We start from the raw sequence: 6988 nt of genomic DNA, 5'->3' as shown, positions 1-6988 counted from the left end.
ATGAATTTTTCTTTTTTTAAAATATACCATTATCTTTTTTTCTTTTTCTTTTTTGGGAAACTAAATATACCATTATCAATTGACTAATTTGAACATATCCATTTTTTTTTTTTAAATGTACACTCCTATTCAATGGAACACATTGGAACACATGTAACATGTTATGTTTAAATTATTATATAATTTTGGAATTGTAGCATTTTATTTTCTTTCCAAATAAGTATAATGCCTATATTATTGAAACTTGAATTTTAATTAAGATAATCTTCTTCTGAAAAAAAGAAAAAGAAAAAAAGAGATAATATTGTGAATATTTATCATTTTTATTGCTTTTTTTAGGGTCTATATATCGAATTTATAATGTCTATTTTTTTTAACCCAAAACTAAAGAGTTTGACCCAAATAGATGAAATTTTATACTTTTCAACTCAAAAAATAAGAAAAATAATTTCAAATACAATCAGTTTTATGCCCAATTAGTTAAAAATGGACTAAATGAACCGAAATAGACCAAAGTTGATCAAAATGAATTGAATTGACCGAAATGGACTAAATGAAGCGAAGTGGGCCGAAATGGATCCAAATGTTACGCTTCTGCATGTCAAGCATAACAATAATAAATGTTATGTTTTAGCTTTTAAATATTATATAGATATATACTTAAAAAATACATACATTAAAGAAATTAAAGAAATTATTACATGTATATGACTAAGTATTATGAAACTAGCAAAAGGGGGAAAAAGTACTTTGACAACTAGTCAAGTTCAACTAAATTGAAATTAAAGCATTTAGGCTTAGTCCACATTAAGGCATCTAGAACCAAACAAGGATTGTGTGTTTGATGGGTGAAGTTTTTTTTCTCTTCTTTTCTTCAATTTTTTTTAAAAAATTTAGTGGGTGGGGTGTCAGGTAGAGAATATGACTTAAATTTCGTTTCTCAGATTGTTTCGAGTATCAGATTAGGTATAAGCTAGCCATCAGTCTCATTGAGATTCTTGTTGAATGAGAAAACTTCTACCAATTCATGACTGTTGAATGAATCCAAATGAACAGCTTGGGGGCTCCCCTGCACACGTGTAAGCAATGAAGGATAGTTCATTTGACAGCATTCCCTTTATCAAATAGCTGCAAAACCCACATTAAGGAAAGGGCAACTTATAAATCAATCAAAATTCAAAAAATTAATAATAATAATAATAATAATAACAAAATTTGATTGACTTGACTAGGTTAAATAGGATGGAAATACAGTAAACCATACGTATGGCCAACCAGAGCAACATTTGCATCCTCATAATGTGCAGCCATGGCCATGGAATCACTAACTATGAGAACAACAGAACATTCATCTGGGCTATCAACGTTGGTAATTATCGTAGTCTTTGGAAGCAATGGAGGGAACAATCTCTTTCCTGAAGTTGATTAGTAATATCTGCACATGAACAACTAGAATGTAACTGACAATACTAACATTACTTGGAAACTGATTTGTTGGTTTTGAAAGACAAATGATGTAAAATTACATGAAGAAAAGGCACTTCACTTCCCTCAACTGTTCCTAGGATCAGTTCATCCCAATAACTTGGAAACTTCTTTTGGTTGTTATCAGTGAATGTTTTGAGGAGTGGCTGTGCTTTTGGGGTTTGGCCAATTGGAGAACCTCTGGCCTATCATAGGGCCCAACTTCAAACATCTCCAAAACTTTCCTTTCCAAACCTGAGCTCCTCATTTCAACTCCCCTCTCTGACATAAAAGAAAAAGCTATTCTAGAAAACATCCCAGCACATTTGCCCATTCACTTTTCACTTTTCAATGTAAACCCAATAATATCTAGCAGCTAACAGTGTGCCATGAAACCAATCCGGTTTATAGCAGGGATTCTGGCTACACTTTCTTGTGTGGCGCAAAGTACAACATTTGGAAATAGTTTGGCAGGAACCCACTTTAGCCGAAAACGTTGAACTCGATCACTTTCTAAACAGCACCTAGTTTCTTTCTTGTTTCCTTGTCACACAATAGGTAGCAATATAATGGCTGCACTATATACTGAATACTAGTTTGGCAAGAACCCACTTTAGCGAAAAACGCAGAATCATGGGAACTGCAAATGTCCTATTTCCAAACTACAGCGCATGCAACATAATAACTCCTTTAGCCATAACTTGGTTCGTGATTCTGTAGTTTTGTTATGGGATTGAAGGGTTGCTTCTTTTTGGAAGGCAAGGGAAAAAAAAGGCAGAGCTTGAGTCTATGCATTGAACATAAAACGAGACCAATATGTAATCATTTTATGTCTAGTGCATTGGAGTGCTAGGATATGAGAAATTCAATTTTAATTTGATTCCGTACTCAACTTTTACTCTAACCAACTAGGTCAAGCCAATAATTAACCTAATCTGTCTGAAATGTTTGCTAAGTATCTATTATAAAATTTAAAACTTAATCTTTTTATAAACTTAATTTCAATATATATTGTATACTAAATTTATATTAGATTTTCTATATTGTAAATGAAAATACTAATGAAATTACTCATCAATTTAATGTGTAATTCTTAAATACAAATAATTTTACAATCAAATCTACTTCTTAAGTTTATTATAGGTTTTTTTTCTAATTATTTACCTTTCTTTTTCTTTACATAACATGATATATTTTATTTTTAAGCTCAATATAGTTATTTTCATTGGTGATTTAATTTTATTTAGTAATTCATGTATAATAAGTGTACCTGTTTCTTTTTTCATTTTGTGTGCAATTATTGGATTAATATACTATTAGAATAAATTACTACACTATAAACTTAAAGATTTATATATTATTTAAATTCATTTCAACCTTCTTTCTCTTTTATTTGTATTGAAATAAACGTGATAAAAGGAATTTAAAAAGTACATTTAAAATTTTTTTTTTTTTTTTTTTTTTTTTTGGGTATATGAAAGAAGTATGGGCTCACTAAGTTGACTCCACCCATCAAAGGCTAGGTAAGGGTCATAGAAATGACTACCCATTTTAGTCTAATATCTTTTTGATCGGTATGGTACTTATTGTCATCTCTTTCGGTAGGAGTGGCAAAATCTGACACGACCTACAAACTTGATATGGCTAACCCGTTTATAAACAAGTTATGGGTTGAGACTAAATAAGTTCAAGTCATATGCTGACCCGTTTAATAAACGGGTTGTGTTTAGGTTCAACATATGAACCAGTATGTTGACTCCTTTAGCTTATAAAGGTATTAACTTTTGTTATTATTGCTTAATTTGTGGTTGTAATTATATGTTTATTACTATATTTATGGTTGTAATAATTGTATTTTAATTTTAGATATATGGGAATTGATAACAGGTTATTCAGGTATGAGCTATTAATCAAACAGGTTATTAAACGGGCCATTTGTATTGACTTTTACAAGACTTGTTAATTACATGGGTTAAACATATCATGTTGGGTCGACCTGTTTAATAAATAGGTCGTGTTAGGATTGATGATTCTTAACTCGTTTACTAAATAGGTCAGGTTTGAGTTAACCCATATAGCCGAATACTTATGGTTCGACACGATACAAACCTGACCCATGAACATGAATTGCCACCCCTACCTTTCAGTATCCATTCGACGCAATCCATGCATTGTTATGTTTACTTTTTGGAAATGCAAAATTATGAGGTGACCCAAAGATAATGGCTAAGAGTTTTGAACCCAAATATTTATAACATCTTATAAATTCCTATAGTCTCCTAGAAAATTTCAGAATTTTCCTAGAAAATTCCAATTGGTTGCACAGTGGTGCTTTTAACAAAGGGAATAATACATGATGTTTGAAAGCACTTATTTTGGTAATCACAGGAATGTGTTGGTCTTCGTCAACAATAATCAATATTAACATTTTAGGCAACCTATACTTAAAAACCCAAAAAAGGAGGTAGGAGGGCTTTACCGCAACCTGTAGCAGCATGTAGCAATCTAATCATGTCTGCTGCGCCAAGAAACTCCCTTTTTAAGTAAAGCATTAGCTTATAAAAAAAAGTCCGGTTAATGTGTGCCCTTAAGTCATTTATTTTTAAAAACATTTTCTCGGAATTTGAAAAAATTGTCAATACTTTTTCAATTTTCAAGAAATTTTTTTCCAAAAATGAAAATTATTGTGTGCCCTTAGGGCACACATTAGCAAAATCCTATAAAAAAAAATGGCAGTCCGATAAACTGTATGTGAGCAAGTTTATCTTTCTGATTATATGAGGGTGTTACACCTTTCTCAAGCCGCTGAAAAAGGAAGATTCCCCAAATTAAGGGTCAAGTTGAACATTGTATTTACAAAAGGGAACATTATATTTACAAAAGAGTTAGGCGTTTAAAAGCTTTTCTAGTTTAAAATTAGAGTTTTTTTTTTTTTTTTTTTAAGAGATGGTACAGTACAATTTCACATCATTTTTCACAACATACTGAAATGTCAACACACTATAAATTAAAAATAAAAGAAAATATGATTGCACATGAACCTACCACAACTCAAAACAAAGTTATTGTCAGACTATTGTAAGATTTTAATATGTCCATAAACTTTCTCTTAAAATTAACTATACAAAGAGTCACTTTGATTTGTATAACACTTCATTTTGCATGATCCATTGATCTTGAAGTGACAACAACAACAACAATAACAACAAAACCCTAATCCCAAATTATTAATCCAAGGTATCAAAAACTCACAATCTTCAGTATCTTTTGACCATCATGTCTTTTTGCCCCTTTGTCTCTATTTCTACATTTACTAAGCTTATATTCCATGTACTATATGTCTTATTCCCAATTAAACAAAAACCTTTAGATTCTAGTGCGCCTCACCAAATTCTAATTTGGTATTAACTCAATTTCTAGTTTTAACAATTAAAACTATATCATTTGCAAAAAAAAAAAAAAAAAAAAAAATCCATGGAACTTTCTCTTGAATCAATTTAGTGAGCTCATCCATCACTAGTACAAAGAGATATAGGCTTAATGTTGATTCTTGATACAAACTTAAGTTATAAGAAACTCACTTGTGATTCCTTCACTTGTTCTGTCATACATATCTTTAATCAATTTAGTATACTTTAGAGGAACTCATTTTTTCTCCAAAACCCACCATATAACCCCTCTAGGGATCTTATTATATGCTTTCTCAAGATCAATGAAAACCATATGAAAATCTTTATAAGTTTCTCTATATTTTTCCTTTAATTGTCGAAGTAAGAAAATAGCTTTCATTGAAGATCGTCATGACATAAAACCAAATTGATCAGGAAGTGACAAAAGAACAAAAATATGGTTAAAAGGTAGGTGAGGTATTGGGCTTTCTCTTGATCAGAAATGGGCTATTTCTCCTATTTTCATTATCATCATTTACTTTTTGGTTCCACTTCCAAGGAAAAATCGTGCGTTTTAAATGCCATGTGACCAGAGAGATTTCACTCAGTGAGATTTCAGAAGGGTTCAGATTTACTACAAATGTAATCAATTAAGTATATATAGTGCTTGACAAATACAAAACTTTTCAAAAGTACAAGACTACAAGGAGACCAATATATGTAGATGATTTGAGAATATAAGGATATGATTCCATTAGATAAGCAAAGAAGATAATCTTGAAGATGCTAATTATGTATAAAAATAAACAATAAGAAAAAGAAGATGCTAATTAATTAACATCATTTATAAAGATATGGTTGCATTACGTAAACTAAAAAGCAAGCCATATCTACATTATGTTTTTAATTTTTTTATTTGACAATCTATATACCTATATCTTGAAGATAAAGGATGTTATATCTTTTCTTATTTCTTTTTTTCCCCCTAACTGAGGATAAACATGTTGTATCTTACATATAAGTATACAATATTGTCCTCATATTCATGTCGATCTACATGCATAAATTTCATATTTACTAGAAAAATATTTCAATAATATAATTAAAATTAAATTGTAAAATAAATAGTTAAAATTAAAGAACAAAAATTATTTTCAGTTATCAAAAACCAAATGTTATGGTAAATTGTAAAATAAGTAGTGAAACTTGTTTCAAATATTTTGAAACTTTGATAATTGGGTTTTAATCATAGTAGCATTATATATATATATTTAAATACCTAAGTTAATAATTTATTGTACTTATAGTGACCCAACTTTTATAATTAAAACAAAATATATATATATATGGTAAATTATTAAAATAATATAAAATAAATAATTGAATAATGTTTATGATTTCTAAAAGCTCTTCGTAAATTCTCACTTAAATTAAATATTTTAATTATTTTAAAATACACTTATAGTGTGTCACATGATATAAGAAGAAAAAATGGAATAATCATAAATAAATAACTAGAATGTTGACTTGGTATACAATTGTGTGTAGTATACAACTTTTATTATATAGTATATAGAATGATATGCATCAAACATGAACTTATATAATATGTAATTTTATTGGGCACGTTTTGGTGACATAAGTAAATGACTAGTAATTATATAATATCACAACTCATACAGTGTATTAGAGATCTTTTAGTTTCATAATGAAATGATTTTTTGTGTTTAGATAAGTTTTAGTCACAACTTATTAAATTTTCTTTTCCTTTTTGTCAATAGCTATAGAGATTCATTAAGTGTGAGTTTGGATGTTGTTGAAAATTGAAAGTTTAGTGCGTTTGGCTTTTTTTGTGGGTCCCGTGCACTGTTCACGGGACCCACAAGTACAAAATTCAGCAAATTTTAAGTTAAAATTGGGTTCCACAGCACTATTCACACATTTGAAAATTATTTTATTATAGTGTTTTCAGTTTTTAACAATAAGCGGTATCCAAACAAACCCTAAGAGTGTAAACGGAAATGATTTAAGAATAGAAAATGGACATTTGGTGCAATCATGACTTCTCCAACCTAATTTTTATTATATAGTATATAATGTGAAAGGATTGTTACATATATCAATAGCAACAACTA

This window comes from Quercus lobata, chromosome 2 (genome assembly GCF_001633185.2).
Source record: "Quercus lobata isolate SW786 chromosome 2, ValleyOak3.0 Primary Assembly, whole genome shotgun sequence".
NCBI lineage: Eukaryota > Viridiplantae > Streptophyta > Magnoliopsida > Fagales > Fagaceae > Quercus > Quercus lobata.
The sequence above is the reverse complement of the archived record's forward strand: the minus strand, read 5'-3'. Positions refer to the sequence as shown.